This window comes from Bubalus bubalis, chromosome 9, assembly GCF_019923935.1.
Source record: "Bubalus bubalis isolate 160015118507 breed Murrah chromosome 9, NDDB_SH_1, whole genome shotgun sequence".
Lineage (NCBI taxonomy): Eukaryota > Metazoa > Chordata > Mammalia > Artiodactyla > Bovidae > Bubalus > Bubalus bubalis.
In genome coordinates this window covers 19845610-19864038 of record NC_059165.1, presented here as the reverse complement: position 1 = coordinate 19864038, position 18429 = coordinate 19845610, and the positions used below count along the sequence as shown (strand labels likewise).

General features: G+C 40.9%; 1 long non-coding RNA gene across 1 annotated transcript in view; it reads right to left on the bottom strand.

The window, feature by feature from the left end:
* LOC123334986 overlaps window positions 1–10265 on the bottom strand; it is a 113761-nt gene extending 103496 nt beyond the window's left edge. The window contains exon 1 of the long non-coding RNA XR_006553173.2: window positions 9642–10265. This is a non-coding gene — a long non-coding RNA (uncharacterized LOC123334986). The remainder of the gene's footprint in view (window positions 1–9641) is intronic.
* Window positions 10266–18429: the final 8164 nt, after the last annotated feature.

The window sequence follows — 18429 nt, the reverse complement described above, 5'->3', positions numbered from 1 at the left end:
AACATCATATAGAATCTTCTTATAATTATCTATTGAGGTTTCTGGATATATGTCATAGGTATTAAAGGTATTGATATTTAATATCCATCATTAGACAGAAAAAATAGCCCTGAGGAGGAGTCAGCAATGATCAGAAGTATTATCTGCGCTACAATTTAAATCAGTAGACTCTGATCCTAGTCTCTGATTCATTAGATTTGATCCAAAGGGTCATATATTTATCTTGACTTTTAATTTATAACCTATAGAGTAGTAAGACTAATTGTTGCTCATTTTATAGGATTGCTATGCTTTTCATTTTACTCTCTTATTAGTTATTTTCCAAACTTTGAGTGAAGTATTTTTATATACTCAGGATTCTAAAGCATTGACAAATCAACATGTAATCTGTATATTACATTCTTTCATAACACTGAATTTTACTTTAGGTAGACACCATGAGCTATTTAGATTGAAAATATTTGGGGTGATTAACATAGTCTGGATTTGCCAGTGATAATGACTTTCAACTCAGTTTCTGAGTTTTTAAGGATACAAACTGTGTGATTGTTTTCTCCCTTTTTCTTCTTGAAACGGATTTCCCCCTATACTTAGAGGAAGTGTAAGCTTGGAATTAAATCAATAAGTTTGACTCCTCTTTACAGAATACTTTCAATCCATTGGTTACACTGTCAGCTCTGCCTTCAAAACACATCCAGAATCCCACCACTTCTCATCAGCTTCACTGTTAACATTCTGGTCCAGTATCCCATCTGGGCAATTGTAGTAACCTCCTAACTGATGTGGGCTTCCCTCATAGTCCAATTGGTAAAGAGTCTGCCTGCAATGCAGGGGACCCAGGTTCAATTCCTGGGTCGGGAAGATCCCCTGGAGAAGGAAATGGCAACCCACTGCAGTATTCTTGCCTGGAGAAGCCCATGAACAGAGAAGCCTAGCAGTGCTACAGTCTATGGGGTCACAAGAGTCAGACACGACTGAGCGACTAAGCACACCTAGCTGATATACCTACATCAAGGCTTGCCTCCTATAGTGTATGTCCAATATTAGAGTGATTTCTTCTAAAATATGACACACTGTCTCCTTTTATTGTTCAAAATCCTCTAATAATTTCCGATTTCGTTCTTTCCAAAGTTCATTAGCCTAAAAACTCTACGTGAGCTGGACTTTATACTTTTCTGACCTCATTTTCTATTTTCCTCTCTCACCTCATTGCAGCCCCCTTGGTCTCCTTGATATTCCTCAAACACATCAAGTTCTTTTGTACATGATGTTCTCTTTGCCTTCTGAATACTGTTTTCTGAGATATTTTCATGGTATTCTCCTTCACTTCCTTCAGGTCTTTGCTCAAATGCCTAGCAAGCATTTTCTGACCATCTTCTACAAATAACCATGTATTTCTTTATACACAAACGTCTATAGCGGCTTTACTCACGACATCTCTCAAATGGATACAACCCAAATGTCCCTCAGCAGGCGAGTGGATAAACCAATGGTGGTATATCCATAAAATGGAATACTACTCCGAGGGGAAACGAAAGAACACATTGCAGACACATGCAACACCATTGATGAATCCCCACTAAGTTTATGCTAAGTGAAAAATGAGACCCAAATGAATACGTGCTGTTTGCAGGAAATTATGCCAAAAGTAAGTCTAATCCATCAGGTTAGAATGCAGAACAATTGCCTGAGATTGGGCGTAGACATAGGACTGACTGAAAAGTGCGTTAGCAAGACTTTGAGTGGGGAGATGCTTTTATCTTGTAGCTATGGTTTGAGTGCCTATGTGCTCAGTACTGACCAGCTCTTTGCGACCCCATGGACTGTAGCCCATTAGGCTCCTCTGTCCATGGGATTCTCCAGGCAAGAATACTGGAGTCCATTTCCTCCTCCAGGGCATCTTTCTGACCCAGGGATCAAACCCATGACTCCTGTGTCTCCAGCATTGCAGGCAGATTCTTGATCACTGAATCATCAGGAAAGCCCAGTGATGGCTTACTCAAGTATATATATATTTGTCAAGATTGTACAGTTAGAATGGGTGCATTTTATTGTATGTAAACTCTAACTCAATACAGGATTTATTTTTTAAAGGAGGCTTTATAAGAAAAAGAATTGTATCTATGGCTGAAAACAGTGTTTTTAATTATATAGCTTAGAAAAGAGGAGAATCTGAGGGCACATTATTGAAAGTTTTGATTCATTTTTTTCAAATACAGTTCCACTGTGCGTTACAACTTAAAATGGCTGGTAAAAGCATCTGGTTAGCATGATAAGAAAGGTGAAGAAGTCACCACGAAATCAAAGCTATGATTCCCGTTAAGCTTCTGAGCTAGTACTGAAGCTCTGGTCCTTAAGAACATGAAAAGCAGTGTCCCGGAGATGCAATGTCACGAAGAATAAAATCCAAAAGGTTGGGCAGGTGGTGAAAGGGGGATAGTGCTAATACCAACCTAGCTCCTTTGCTGGGAACTCTTGTTATCTTGTTCTGTACTTATCTAGTGCCTGCCATATTTAGAAAAGATTAAATCAAAACTGTGAAATTAAAACATGATGAGTGACAGTTGTGAGGGACGACAGCTGTGGCATCAGACTTTCATCATGTCAGGCCTGAGATCTGTATTCCAGGCCACTGCTTTCCACTGGCACCAATCCTGAAGCACAAGAAGTGTCTTTCTATTGGCTATTTACTAACCCACCTGTTGCTTCCACGTGGTAAAACATTAACAGGGTTTTGATGGGAAGGGAGCCATTTCAGAGGTCTGGGTTGACTAGGGTCTTCATAGAGCACTTACCCTCAGAAGGTTAAGCAAAATGTTATCTAATGTTATCAGCAATAATAATCAGATGTGATCTATTCCCATTCTAGGTAGAGAAAACCTTTCAAATCACAGCACACACTTCAAATGTACATCCACAGGGTTGAACAAATATGTATACTTTTTTCAGTTACGTGAAAAATGTATTTTTTTAAATAGATATACCTAGTATATAGTCAAATAAATCTAAAGTAATTACACAATTCAAGGCACAAATGGAATATACCTTATTTTTTCCTCCTCTTGATAAATGCATAATTTCATAGTCATGAAGCCATCCTCTTTTACAAAATAATTAATGATCAGTTAAATATTAATAATTGGATAAACCAACTATGGTACATCCATACAATGGAATATTATTGCAATAAAAAGGAACAAACTAATGATACATGCAAGAAAATGGTAAATCTTAAATACATTATACTAAATGAAAGAGGCCAAGTTCAAAAGGCTACATACTGTTTGATGATATTTATATGGCATTCGGGAAGAGGAAAAACTGTGTAGAGAAAACAGATCAGTGATTACCAGAGGCTAGGGGGAAGGTAGGACTTGACTGTATAAATGAGCTTGAAGGGACTTTGAGGAATAATGGAATTGTTCTGTTTTGATTGTGATGGTGGCTGTGTGTCTGTATGTATTCATCGAATCTCACAGAAAAATGCACTAAAAAGGCTAAAAATTACTGCATGTAAATTATACCTTTAAATATTTAAAAAGAGAAAAAAATTAATATTTTCATAGAACTATTTTCCCCCAAAATGTGTTTTAATATGAAGGAGCTACTAATGGTCATCACAGGGTGTTACAAATCTAAAAATCCTCAGTAGATTTTCAGTGTACAAAATGAGTCATCAGGCTGTCCTATTAATAGAAATTGAACGGTGTGAATAGCAATATTTTAGTAAGGATATAAGACTTACAAAGAGCTGTGGATACTGTTGTGGGTCGTAGTTGCTTTTTTTTTTTTTTCTCCCCCTTTACAACTGTGTTAAGATGTAGTAAGTATAAGAGGTACTATATGTTTGAATTTTGCTCTTCTGTATTTTGTGAAATCGGGACACTTGATTAAAAGGGAACCAGGAACTTTCCACTAGGAGATGACTCACATTTAGTTTTAGAATGCTCTATATATGTTTTAAATTTACCTTTGTTGACTTGTTTAAAGTGAGTAGATTGTGCTTTTTGTGCATATAAATACTAGTTCTCCAGCCTCCATATCCACTATGCAACAACTAATACAAGCATGTGATGGAGAGAGACGATTGAGAGTAGAAAATAAGGATTCTGAGAAGCTGTGTACCTCATTTAAATTAAATTTTATCAGCAGAACTCAAAAAGACACACATTTAGTGTTGACCAATATGAAGGCTTTAGGCTAATCTTTGCTTGCAGAGAAAAGATCACATTTAATCTGGCATAACAGAGACACTGTTTCTATTTTGTCGATCAGCCCGCTGGTAAACAGCTCTAATTAGAAACTTTGGAGTACTCTTCTTTAATCCCTTTAATACTGCAAGTATCATGAAAACCACAATGAGCCATTGGAGGCAACATAAAGAAGATTACTGGTGTCTAGGAGTAGCATGACAAGAGTGATTCTCTCTTTTGTACCCCTTGGCAATTTGGATGGTTCAGAAGGGAAGAATGACTCAGCTTGAAACACAGGGCAATAATGATAGCTGAAAAAAATCAATTGAAGAAAGCTGAAAAGAACTTCATTACATTTCAAGAGTACATTTTTTTTTAAGCTCGTCTTTTATCTTTAGTCACATATTTGCTATTACCCATACTTCTTTTTTTTTTTTTAAGAGTTTTACTCTTTATTTTTACTTATTTATTTTTGGCTGTGCTGGGATTTTGTTACTGTGTGTGGACTTGCTCTAGTTGCCGTGAGCAGGGGGCTCCTTTTCATTGCTGTGTAAGGGCTTCTTCTGTTGCGGAGCACAGGTTCTAGAGTGTGGGCTCAGTAGTTGTGGTGCGTGGGCTTAGTTGCTCTGTGGCATGTGGAATCTTCCCAGACCAGAGATTAAACGCATATCCTCCTGCACTGGCAGGTGGATTCCTGTCCACTGTACACCAGGGAAGTCCTCAAGAGTACATATTTTGTTCACTGTGAATACAAACTACCCTTTCAAGTTGTCCTTGTAGGGTGGCTGTAGGCAATATGTGTCCTGCCCATCAATATTTTCCTAGTAGTTCCGTTCCTTTGGCTGGAAGCAATAGAAACCAACTGGGCCTAACTCATGACCCCATAAAAAATAATTAACAATAAATTGTAAGAAGATAGTAGAAAATAATGATCTAAAAAGAATAAGTTAAAAATAAACATTGAACTCTTACATTTTTAAATAAATTAATATTTGGAAAGATACTGGGTAGCTCTTAGGAAAAAAAGAAGAGTTAAATAATTGGGACTTGAGAAGACTGTAACTGGGGTTACTCTGGAATTCTCAATGGTGAAACGAACAAACAAAAACACCTGGTTGGTATCTGAAATGACCACTGACATGACTCACCTTCAACCTCTTTCTGCATTTTTGAGACTCACCCAGATTTACAAGTGAGGACAAAAAGTAAACAGTCACGTGTTGTAGCCTTGGGAGGAGGGGGAGGGAAATCCTGCGGTTGGCAGTCCTGCACAGAAGTGCTGGAGAGAATGAGAGCTTGCTCAGAGGAATGGGGGAAAATGCATGCTGAGCAAACAAAATCCGCCGCCCACTACAAACTGTCAAAGGTTTTTAAAAAGACATTACTGTTTTGGAGCTGGCTCTCTGATCCTATTCTTATCCTTTCTTGAGGTTATAAGGATTCCCTTCACTTTCTTGCCCTGGTCCTAAGATGGTTTCAGTTGTAAGTACTTTTTTCCTTTATTTTAGGGCTTAATTTTTATGGTCAAGCTCATCTTTGTGGTAGAATTTTCTCTGACCCTGTACCATCAGTTGATTAAAACATGTGAGATTTTCTACATTTGTCTAATAGTATATTATAACTTAATTATCATACTTAATAACTACTAAGCTCTTACTATGAACTCAGCATCGTGTAAAAAAGGGTTGCAAAGAAATCTGGTTTTGGAAAGAGTTCATTATCCAGCTAAGAGAATACAAGACAAAAGGGTGAAATAATAGCCAATAGGAGAGAATAGTTTATAATTATTTTATAAAATATGATTAGATTATTTTACAATACTTATGTTTAATGTTATTTTTCACATAATGCATTTCTCTATATTGAAACCACTCTCTTCTCCAGGGGATCTTCCCAACCTAGGGAACAAACCCATGTCTCTGGCATTAAAGACATATTGAAAATGGGATTTCCATATCTACCTATTATGGATTGAATTGTGCCCCCCAAGCTGTAACCCCTGGTATCTGTCTATATGATCTTGTTTGGAAAATCCTGTAGATGTAATCAATTTAGCCTGAGTTCATTAGGATGGGCCATCATCCAATAATCACTGATGTCCTTATAAGAAGAAATGTAGAGACAAGACCACATGGATTATACAGTCCATGGAATTCTCCAGGCCATAGTATTGGAGTGGGTAGCCTTTCCCTTCTCCAGGGGATCTTCCCAACCCAGGGATCGAACCCAGGTCTCCTGCACTGCAGGCAGATTCATTACCAGCTGAGCCACCAGGGAAGCCCAAGAATACTGGAGTGGGTAGCCTATCCCTTCTCCAGTGGATCTTCCCAACTCATGAATTGGACTGGGGTCTCCTGCATTGCAGGCGGATTCTTTACCAGCTGAGCTACCAGGGAAGCCCTTATAAGAAGAACTGTAAAAATAAGATTCACACAGGAAGAAGGCCATGTGATGATAGGGGCAAAGATAGGAATGATGCAGCTATAACTAACAAACACCAAAGATCCATGTCTATCACAAGAAGCTGAAAAGAGTTCTACTTAGTTTCAGGGAAAACATGGCCTTGCTGACACCCTGATTTTGACTTCTTGCCTCCAGAACTGTGGAAGAATAAATTTGTTATAAACCACTTAGTTTGTGGTACTTTGTTACAGCAGCCTAAAGAAACAAATTTACCCTACTCGATTTCTTCTCTTTTCCTCCAGCAACCCCAGAGTATAACTCTTCCCATTAATATAAGATAGCACGGCCCAAATTTTAATATACAAACAAATCACTTGGGGATCTTACTAAAGTATTGATTCTGATTCAGTAGTTCTGGATGGGACCTGAGAATCTGCATTTCTTACAAGTTTCCAGGTGATATGCATGCTGCTAGTCCAGAGACCACGCTTGAAGAAGTAAGGCTATATGTGTACAGTCACCAAGGAGATGTCTCTTTCAGGTGTGGGTCAGATCTAGGCTTTTGGACACAATGCTAACAGGGATGAAATGAAAAAACTTATTCAGTGAGATAAAAATAAAATGAGTAAATAAAATATTCAAAGAAAGAGAGTAAGAAAAATTTCAAAATAAAGTTCCAGATTATTCTTCAATCATCTGCCATCCTCCCCATCCACTCCCCTCAAAAGATCTGGAATACAAAGATTTCAAATTTGCTTTCTGAATAAGTGAATTTATCAATACAATAATAAGCTGATATTTTATGTGGTCACTTATAACTTTATTTTTTTAATGGTGATTTCAAAAGCAAACAGTACAGCCTGAGAGATGAGTAAGCACCACAGTGAACACAGGCCAACCACCCTGCAGTTAATGACATTTTTATTGTATTTGGGGGCTGCCCTGGTGGCTCAGTGGAGAAGGAAATGGCAACCTACTCCAGTACCCTCGCCTGGAAAATCTCATGGATGGAGGAGACTGATGGGCTACAGTCCATGGGGTCTGAATGAGTCAGACACGACTGAGCGACTTCACTTCACTTCACTTCTGGTGGCTCAGAAGGTAGAATCTGCCTGCAATGTGGGAGACCTGGGTTTGATCCCTGGGTTGGGAAGATCCCCTGGAGAAGGGAATGGCAACCCCTTCCAGTATTCTTGCCTGGAGAATTCCATGGACAGACAAGCCTGGCAGGTTACAGTCTTCAGCTTGCAACGAGTTGGACATGACTTAGCGACTAACACTTACTACTTATTGTGTTTGGGACGAGTGCCCTTTTGCAAAGGTACAGAGACTAACTTGCAGAGCTTTGCAAACTGCCTGTTCTTGAAACTGCACTGTCCTTCCGATAATGGTTCTTTGGGCCTAGGGTCTGGCCCAGATATTAGAATCCTCTAATGCCTTATGGGTAATTCTGATGCAAAGTCAGGTTTGGGAAATACTGGTCTGAAATAACAAAATGTACTCAATAGGTCGGAGAAGGCGATGGCACCCCACTCCAGTACTCTTGCCTGGAAAATCCGATGGGTGGAGGAGCCTGGTAGGCTGCAGTCCATGGGGTCGCTAAAAGTCGGACGCAACTGAGCGACTTCACTTTCACTTTTCACTTTCATGCATTGGAGAAGGAAATGGCAACCCACTCCAGTGTTCTTGCCTAGAGAATCCCAGGGATGGGGGAGCCTGGTGGGCTGCCGTCTCTGGGGTCGCACTGAGTCGGACACGACTGAAGCGACTTAGCCACAGCAGCAGCACTCAATAGGTACTTCGTTTTATTCTAAACCCGAATTTCCAATTAAAAAGAAAAAAAAAGCTGTTAAAACAAACATAATACTATATATAAAACTAATTTTAGATATAGGATTGCCTGGCATTAGAACTTCAATATCGACTTTAGAGCAGTGTGTTGTTGAGTAGAAAGATTTCTCCTGGTCTTAACAGAATAATATCTCATAGCCTCATCCTCTACCTGCTGCTGCTAAGTCGCTTCAGTCGTGTCCGACTCTGTGCGACCCGATAGCAGTTTACAAATCTGAGTACATCAGAATCCTTTACGGGCTGATTTCCAGACCCTAACCCAGGACACTCCGAGTTTGCAGTCTAGAGTGAGGTCTAAGAATCTGCCTTTTGACCAAATATCGCCAGGCACCCTCCATGCAGATGGCCTGTGGGCTACACCTGAAGAAATACTGTGTCGGTATTCCTTTCTGCGCTGAACCTCAGAGAGGAGGAAACCAGCATGACCGCTCAAGAATCCGGCTATTAGCAATGTAAATGAATCCCAGGACCTCGCAGGGGTACCGACAGACTGAAAATGAACGTGGCATCTAATCGGGAAGCGAGATGGCAGATACGGACGTCTTTATGAAGCGTTCTCTGGCTTTTACAGTAAAGCCACTCAAGGTCCAAACAAACTGCCAAGTCCCAACCTGATCTGCGTCACCCCAGTTATGGGTGTGTGCCAAGGTCTCACACACTGAAATGACAACCTGCCCACACATGGGCCAAAATAAGATGCGAGCTTGGTACGACCGAAGCAAAAATCTGAGTGGAGGTCATCTAAGTCACCGTGGACGGACGCCGTTCGGGATTTGTTCCAACAAGTTTTGGGAAGAATTTCACCAGTGGACTATGGAGCTCTTCAAAGTCAAAGAAAACAAAGCCAGTTAATTCCCTGCTTGTTCGGGATTCAAAAGCTATAAAATCCACCCTGCTCTGTTGCAAGCGCCGAGCCTGGTCTGCGCAGGAAGGGGCTGGGGAGCAGGCGTCAGGGGCGGCGGGGGGGCGGGGGGCTGTGCGGGCGGAGCGCGCGGACCGGGAAAGCCACCTGGCAGCGGCCGCGGTGAGTCAGCACTGAGTCACGCCGGGCGCTACGTGCGGGCCGGGCGTCCCGGCCGAATGCGCAGGCGTGGGCCCCGGCGCGCTCGAGTCTTCCTGGAAGACCCTCCCCGCGCCGCTGGCCCCCGCCTCCCGCCCCGTCCCCGCCCTGGACCCCCGCGGTCACATACTCACCAGCTTGCACGCACAGCCTCCTCGCTCCGGCCTGGAGGCTTCAGCGCCGGAGTCACAGATGACAGTCGGTGACAGAGCTCCGGCGGATGCTTCAATCCCATGTGTTTCCTCAAGACCGAGATTCCAGTTGCTCTGGGTTGGTTTTTTTTTTTTCCTGGCAGGGGAGTAACACGCTTATCTTTTTATAGTTTCCAGTATTTTAAATGAAGCACAGGAAGAATGGATTAATAAAACATGTGTTGAAAATTATGCATCCGAAGCTCACACTGCTTTGGCGTCTAAGATGATTAAGATGGGACTGCAGTTAGATCTCTGAAGGCTGGGTAAACTGGAGAAAAAGACTAACTCTGTTCTGATTTGCTTTTTGTTGGTGGGGAAAAAAAACTCTTTACCGGTTTGTCCAATCACCTTTCTAATAACTAAATTATTTTGAAGACTGGAGACGTGTTTGTTAGTGATTTGATACGGTGTTACCAGAGAATGGTGGAAGCATGTCTGTGTGTGACGTAGGATATTCCCCTGTCCGTATGGATGATATTTTGTTGGTCTTAGAAAATATGGCGATAATGGCATCAGTGCTGAAAGTAGATAGCAGGTATTACGTCATTAAGTGTAGCTAGTCAATGAGATGGTCCTGGTGCAGATGGGGTAATTATTATTTAGGGGCTGTTTGAGGCTTTTGATTTCCAAACAGGGTCAGACTGGGTCTTTAGAAGTTGTTGTGCCAGCTGTTGCCAGTTGTTTTGCTTCTTCAGGAAAATTATATCCCTCCTTATCCCCTGTGTGCGTGTGAGATGATGCAAAACATTCGAGTGTTCTTGTATTTTGACAGCCTTTCCTGCAAGGAAGGAGACTGAAGTAATTAGAGGTTGAACTGACTCACAAAGTTTACAGATAAGCATGACTGTTCAGTTTTTTAAAAGTGGGAAAAAGCTACCAAACTGAAAAAAAAAAAAGGAAATATGAAAATATGAGAAATGATAAGAGCCCAGAAAAGCAAAATGGGTCGTATGGACCAGAAATGGAATCTAATAAACTATTCAGAGCCAGAGATATATGCTAGACTTAAAAAAAAAAAAGTTAAATTATTCTCATATAAAATATCTAAAAACTTAACTAAGTTTATATATGTCTACTTCAACTTATAATGAGTTTGTGTCCCAAAACACCCATTGTAAGTATAATATATAAATCAAAAATGCATTTACTCTTTCCAACCTACTGAACATCATAGCTCAGCCTAACTTACCTTACAGACTTCCCAAGTGGTGCTGGTGGTAAAGAACCCACCTGCCAATGCTGGAAATGTAAAGAGATGTGGGTTCAATCCCTGGCTCGGGGAGATCCCCTGGAGGTCATGGCAACCCACTCTAGTATTCTTGCCTGGAGCATCCCACTGACAGAGGAGCCCTGGCAGGCTACAGTCCACAGACTCACGACTGAAGAGTCAAGAGTTGGACACAACTGAAGTGACTGAGCAACCTGTCTTAAACATGCTCAGAACACTTACATTAGCCTATAGTTGGGCAAAATCATCTAACACTAAGTCTACTGTATAATCAAATATTGACTCTTTCATGTAATGTATGGAATACGGACGGCAAAGAACAAAAGAGTGTAAATACACTGTGTAAGTTGTGTAAGTTGTAAGTGTATTGATCACCCTTGTGCTCATGTGGCTAATGGGGGGCTGCTGCTCACCGCCTCTGGAGTGTACACCTCATAGCTCATGTGCTTGGAAAAAGATCAAAATTCAGAGAACCATTTCTACTGAATGTGTATCACTTTCCCATCATTGTAAAGTCGAAACATGATCATTCAAACCATTGTAGGTTAAGGGATCATCTGTACATCATTTGATGTTTAAAAACCTGTATATTATTCTGATTCTTTCTTATTATCTTGTCAACATTGATACTGCCTTGGCATTTATGGAATTGTTTGAAACCCAAGTTCACTTTTTATCAGCGTGAACTTGGGCTACATACTTAGCTTCACTATGTCTTAGTTCCGTCCTCTGTGAAATGGAAATTAAAATTACTACTTCATAGGCTTGTTAGACAAGATTAAAAGAGATGATGCCTAAAAATGGTTTTGCACATTGCTAGCCACATTTAAAAGACACATAAAAAAAAAAAAAAAAAAAAACTCCTGTAGATGAATGCTTGTATCCTATTGTCATTATTATTGAACTTGATTAACCTGTAGATTAGATCACAAAGAGGCAGTATTTTGTCCAGCTCATTGGACTAATAAAGTCTTTGGAATATACATCACAAACGCATTGACTCAGTGATCTTTCGCAAGATATTTGGGTAAGATTGTAAAACAGCTGGGTGAGTGTTTAGTGTTCTTTGGTTATGAGAGGAAAGCTAAAAGAGAATGACTACAACCATCAATTGGCCGCAAAGGTGATGCAAAATAGCCAAGCAAGAGCCCTTTTCTTCTGTCCTCAGAGAGAACAGCTTGGCAGAATAGTATGGCAGTCACTAGGCAAAGAGAATATAAAATTTTTCCTTTAAACTATAGATCAACCCCCATGATATGAGATAATTCATTATTTCACAGAGACAGAAACTTGGTTCTTTCCAAGTGTAAAGTAATGAGCTTAGCTATTAATGAAGGTTAACAGCCAATCTCCCATCAACCACTCCAAACAGTTCTGAGCCCCCTACTCATAAGATGTACAGTCATTCTCTTGAAATAATAAAATAAATATTTTTTAGAATTACCCTCAAATAAAGCAACTGCTTTGTACATGATTGCAGTCCTACATTTACCAAATCAGGAGGTGAACATGGGCATGAAAGCAATTACATTTAATGATAGTTACTTGTTATAATGGCTTTCCATTTACTTCCTTTTGCTTATCTATTCAATATTCTCTGCATTCTTCAGCATTAGATCCTGGAGACTGAAAAATGAACCTGACAGACAAGACCTAATTGTAGAAGTTATATTCTGATAGGAAGAACAAACATTTTAAAAGCTAAGAAACTAACTAATTGAGAAAGTATCAAAAGTTGTAAAAAAAAAAAAAAAAAAAAGGACTATTCATAGGCTGCCATTTAGAATCCCAGAAAGAAATTGTTTATATAGTTAGATTAAAAAGACCTCTCAGAGAAGATGATATTTAAGCTGGAGCCCTTAAAGTAAGGGCTTCTCTGATAGCTCAGTTGGTAAAGAATCCACCTGCAATGCAGGAGACCCCAGTTCGATTCCTGGGTCAGGAAGATCTGCTGGAGAAGGGATAGGCTGCCCACTCCAGTATTCTTGGGCTTCCCTGGTGGCTTAGCTGGTAAAGAATCCAGGTGCAATGTGGGAGACTTGGGTTTGATCCCTGGGTTGGGAAGATCCCCTGGAGAAGGGGGAGGCTACCCGTTCCAGTATTCTGGCCTGGAGAATTCTATAGTCCACGGAGTCTCAAAGAGTTGGACACAACTGAGCGATTTTCACTTTCACTTCACTTGAAGGGTAAGAAGTTAACGTAAAACAGGAGGAGTAACAGCTCAGGCAGAGAGCACGGGGAGCATGAAGACCTTGAATCTGGAAGCACTTTGTTCAAAGAACAGCAATTGAGGGGATGAGTAACACGACATTAGTTTTGAGACGCCAGATTCTGCGTAGACTTGAAGGCCAGAGTAAACCATCTGGATTATATGCTCAGTATGATTGACAACTGTTGAAAGGTTTTCAGCAGAGGGTTCCATGGTGTGATTTACATGGTCAGAAGACTACCCTGTGGCAAATGCATTGTAGGGTCAGGAATGGAAGGGGGTGCCTTTAGCATCTGTGCAACAGTGGATAATGAAGGCTAATATTGGGGCAGTGGAAATAAAAGGGGAGGAAACTGAGATATATGCTAGAGGAAGAAGAGCCAGAAGGAGCTGATGGACTGGAGCAAATCAAGAGTAAGGGGAATCATAGATGAGCTCTTTTCTGGGTGCAGAGCCTTTGGGGATTCACCAGGTCTTGGTGTTGTTTTCCTGCCAAAATTTAAAGTCAAGAGTTCTGACATGTGTGCTCACTTGTACACACATACACACTTGTGAACACCCCCACTGCCACTTATGAAAATAAGAGTTCACACTGAGAGAAGTCAGTTCTGCTTAAGGGATGACTAAAAAGTGCTTAAATGAATGCCGCATGCTCAATGGCATTTTATCTCTTCCTCCGTACTTTTACCCAGGCACAGAGGTGCAAGGTGCATAATACCCTCCCCTCTCCTCTCCTCTCCTCTTTGAATTTGTGTACTCAAATCCAGCTCAATATTTATGCACAGGTAAAGGTCTATTTCCTCTATGACACCCAAATCAAAGGGATCTCACTGTCTGTGTCCAATCTGCTTGACCCTTGAAATGTGGCCTTGTCAAGTGGCTGTACCAGTGGTTTATGTCTCATAAATGCTATATAAATGTCTCTCGAACTAAACTTTAACCCTCTTAAGATCAGAGATAGATTCTCATATGCCTGTTATAGCACCCACAATATCAGCAACGTGTTCCGAACATAGGCGGGGCTCAATAGCAATGCAATCACTGGCATTTTTATGTGGATGAAAACTTGGTGACCACCAAGTCTAATGGTCCACTTATTTAGTAAATGGATTAGGTCACAAAGTGATAGTACTCTTCCAGATCATAGAGCTCATAGAACATTTGGGAATTTATTTCACAAACATGTGATCTCAGTCATCTTAAGTGGGATCTTTTACTTCTGGACCTCTAATTCTCATTTAAAAACTGTAGGAGTTTACACCTTGAGATCTCAAAAGTTCTTTCAGGATTTTTTTTTTTTTTTTTAAACCACAGTTTACTGTTTTTTTATGAGCCAGATACTGAAGTAGGCACTCTAAGAGTTGCTTAGTCAGATCCAACTCTTTGCGACCCCACAGACTGTAGCCCACCAGGCTCCCCTGTCCATGGAATTCGCCAGGCAAGAATACTGGAGTGGATAGCCATTGTATTCTCCAGGGGATCTTCCCAACCCAGGGATCGAACTTGAGTCTCCTGCATTACAGGCAGATTCTTTACCATCTGTGTCACCAGAAAAGCCCAAGTAATCACTATAGACTTGCTTTTATTTAATTCTTGTAAAAGCAATTTTGTGAGGTGAGGTGGCACTGTTTGCATTTTCACGATCAGAAAGCAAAGAAACAGAAAGTTTAGGTAACTTGCCCAAGAGTACTTAGCTAATAAGCGGTAGAGTAGAATTGAATTGGAATCCAGGCCTGTCCAGCTGCAAAGGCTGAGGTCATCATCCTAATGCTATTCTGCCTCTTTTCTACACTCTACATTTTTACAGGGTCTGAGAAAAGTTAGATATTTCACTCAGAACTTCACATCTAGGGATTGGTAGAAGCAGCCCTGAATTCCAGCACCAGCTCTCTTTCCTTTATAACATACTTAAGGTATCAATTTTATCAACGAATATTCAGAATGGGGGTTGTTTTAGCCTATTACTAGTATTATAGTCAATGCCATTGAATATAATTCAACAATGAACTTAGTTGATTGTATTTGTGGAATAAATGAGTTTCTCCTCTAGTTTACAAAATACCTCTATGTTCACAAGTTCTAAGTCAAAATCAATGAAAAAGCAGGTGCCTGGTAGATTCTAGTAAGTAACTGTGGGAACAGCCTGGAGTGTGAGAGGTAGCAGGTGTCACTAAAGTGTAGGAACCAGCCTCTGTGTGCAGTTGATTGAGAAAAGTAAAGTGTGTTCTTTCTTAATCACATTGTCTAGGAATGACATAGAGCATGTCATCTCTGTCTTCAAGGAATAATTTTTTTGCCCTGAGATCAAATTTTGATGTGACTCACCCCAGAACCCACTTTTTCTCAGGAGTGTCTCTCAGGGTGTAGCTCATGAAATACACAAAAGAATAGCATGGACCCCCAACTGCAGGAGTTTGTAATCTACTTTAGGAAACAAAGTCAAGAGAGGAAGTCTAGGGCCTAGCAGATCTATCCTTGACCACTTCTGTCCCTTGAGTAAGGCCCCTGAAATGACCTTGCTGGGTGTTCTGTGAAGCCAGGCAGGCCTGGAAACCACTCAGCATCTTAGACCTTCTTGTCTCTCAGATCTGAATTCAGTTAGAACAGCAATGAAATGGCGATGCAGGCCTTTTGGAGAGCCCAGTGTGAGAAAGAAACAATTTTGAAGGGACGGACCTACACTAGAAAGATGATGATGGCGGTGATCTAATCATATGTCCCAACCCAAATATTCCTAGAGAAAACCCTGGGATTTTCCACAGCCAGACCAAAGCATAAAGCTGGCGTTTGTCCCAGTAGATCAGGGCTTGTTTTGAGTCTCCTCAGCAATTTGACAGACCCTGAGGAAACTTGAGTAATAGTGAAAAAAACAGGCTCTTTTGTGTCTTCAAACATCAGAGAGTTGCCCTTAGGGTTAAGAATGATCATTTGCAACGTCGTGTGTGTTTTTCCCACAATTGTACACAACATATGTATTTGTATGACTAAAGAATGATTCACCAGTATTTCTAGATGAGGTCTAAAGAAGGCAGGGACTTCAGGGTAGCTTGAATAACATATGTAGATGCCAAGGAACATGTATTCTTATTAATGATTTTAAGAAAGCATAGCTTTGCTTTTTAAAGGGCTGGCCAAATGTTGATCTGTATAACTTTTCTTTTCAACAGTATAATCAGATGAAAAAAGATCTGTGTGTTGAGGGCAGGCCTAATTCAACTGACATTTGGCCACTTGCATTTCATATGGCCTGCTTTCATATGGCCAAGTCTTTGCCTCTAAACTTCACACTTTGTAGGACAGAACCTTCCATCTAATGAAATAAGTCAGTTTTGCTTTGTTTCAGAAGCTAGGAGAGATACTCAGAGACTCAGTTGAGTTCTCTATCTTGAATGAAATCTAGAAGCCCACAGTGAAAATGCCACACTTTACATTAATTCAGGGAATGGCTGTAGTAAACAAACAGACTGACTCACCATTAACCAATGCTGGTTAATGATAATCACAGCATTTGCATAGTGCTTTGTCCTTCAGAAGTACAATCTTTTGTTTTACATAATACCCCTTTGAGGCAAACTGGCACAGAATCATTATCCCCCTTCTGTAAATAAACTAACTGAGTCAAGAGATTGAAAGCCTTGAGGCCACCCAGAGATCAAGCAAAGACTTTATGGTGCCTTTTCTGCCAGATACAGACTATTAGCCCCTGTGGTTATTGTTTTATTACCTTTGTGTGTGTGTGTGTGTGTGTGTGTGTTAGTGGCTCAGTCTTGCCTGACTCTTTGTGACCCCATGGACTATAGCCCACCAGGCTCCTCTGTCCATGGAATTCTCCAGACAAGAATATTGGAGTGGGTTGCCCTGCCCTTCTCCAGGGGATCTTCCTGACCCAGGAATCGAATCTGGGGACACAGCAGTTTCCACAGCCTTTGTATTTTGATAGCCTTAGGGGGTTGGAACTGGGATTGCCCACCCACTCTTGAAAAAGAGATGTCCCGAATGCTTTGTCTGGTGAAATTTCTCAAATCACAAGGAGGCCCCTAGAGACATGGATATTGCTGCCATATCAAAAATGTTGTAAATACTGGTTACTATATGAGGGCAATACATTAATAAAACCACTCCATGACTGAATCTCTTAAAAGAGTTTTCAGGATGCCAAGCATAAAGCGGTGATCTAGAGTGTGTGCCAGGGTGAGCTCAAGGACACTGTGCCTCTGATGAGTCTGGCAAAGAGGAAACCAAATGTGGAAACTTTGGGCCACCCGCCATACTTCCACCTAAGAGATAGGGGGTGGGGGTGGGGTGGGAAACTGGAAACAAACTTTCCTCATTTAAAATTTAGATTTCTATCTTATTTTTATTCCTTTATCCAAAGGAATCTTACCTCAGATTTTGCCAAATCTAGAGGTACGTATCTCTCCCTCAGAACAAGCTCTCAGAATTAAACAATAAACATAAACAAACATGTAAAAGGGGGTACGCCTTAAATACCGTCTCTAAAGACCTGTGCACGAATGTCCCCTTCGCCTCTTAGTGAAACCAGGTAACCCAGATTGGGACTTCAACCCCCAGTCTTTTAATTGAGATCATCTCTAGCCTCAGGACTTCATGCAGCTCAGGGTCTTGATGTCTCGTTGCAGAGAGAATTCAGTGTGAGACAAAGTGATAGGTAAGAAATGGATTTATTTCGAGAGAGGCACACTCCACAGAGTATGGGCCATCTCAGAAGGTGAGAGGCACTGGGGGAAACATGCTCCACGGCAGTGTGGGCCATCTCAAAAGGACAAAGTGGCCCCACCGTAGAGATTTGTCAGTTTTTGTAAGGATGGGTAATTTCATGAGCTAATGAGTGAGAGGAGAATTCCAGCCGTTTGGGGGATGGGGTGGGGATTTCTAGGAACTGGGCCACTGCCCACTTTTTGACCTTTATGGTTGACCTTGGAACTGTCTCGGTGCCTGTGGGGATGTCATTTAGCTTGCTGACGTGTTGCAATAAGCAGATACTGAGGCTCAGAGTCAAGTGGAAGTTGACTGTCTGCTGTCTTTGACCTATCTGGTTCTGATCAGTTCATGTCATGTCCTTGGGCTATGTCATTCTTTTAAAGATTGTGTTCTTTCCCCTTCCCTTCTGTTTCATTAGCATTTACAATCTTGGTAGCTGGATGTGCAATGCTATGTGTACAATAGGTAATTAAATCCTACCAATTAAAAGTTCTGCAGTCCATGGGGTGGCAAAGAGTCAGACACAACTGAGCTTCTGAACTGAACTGAATTAAAAGTTCAGACTCAGA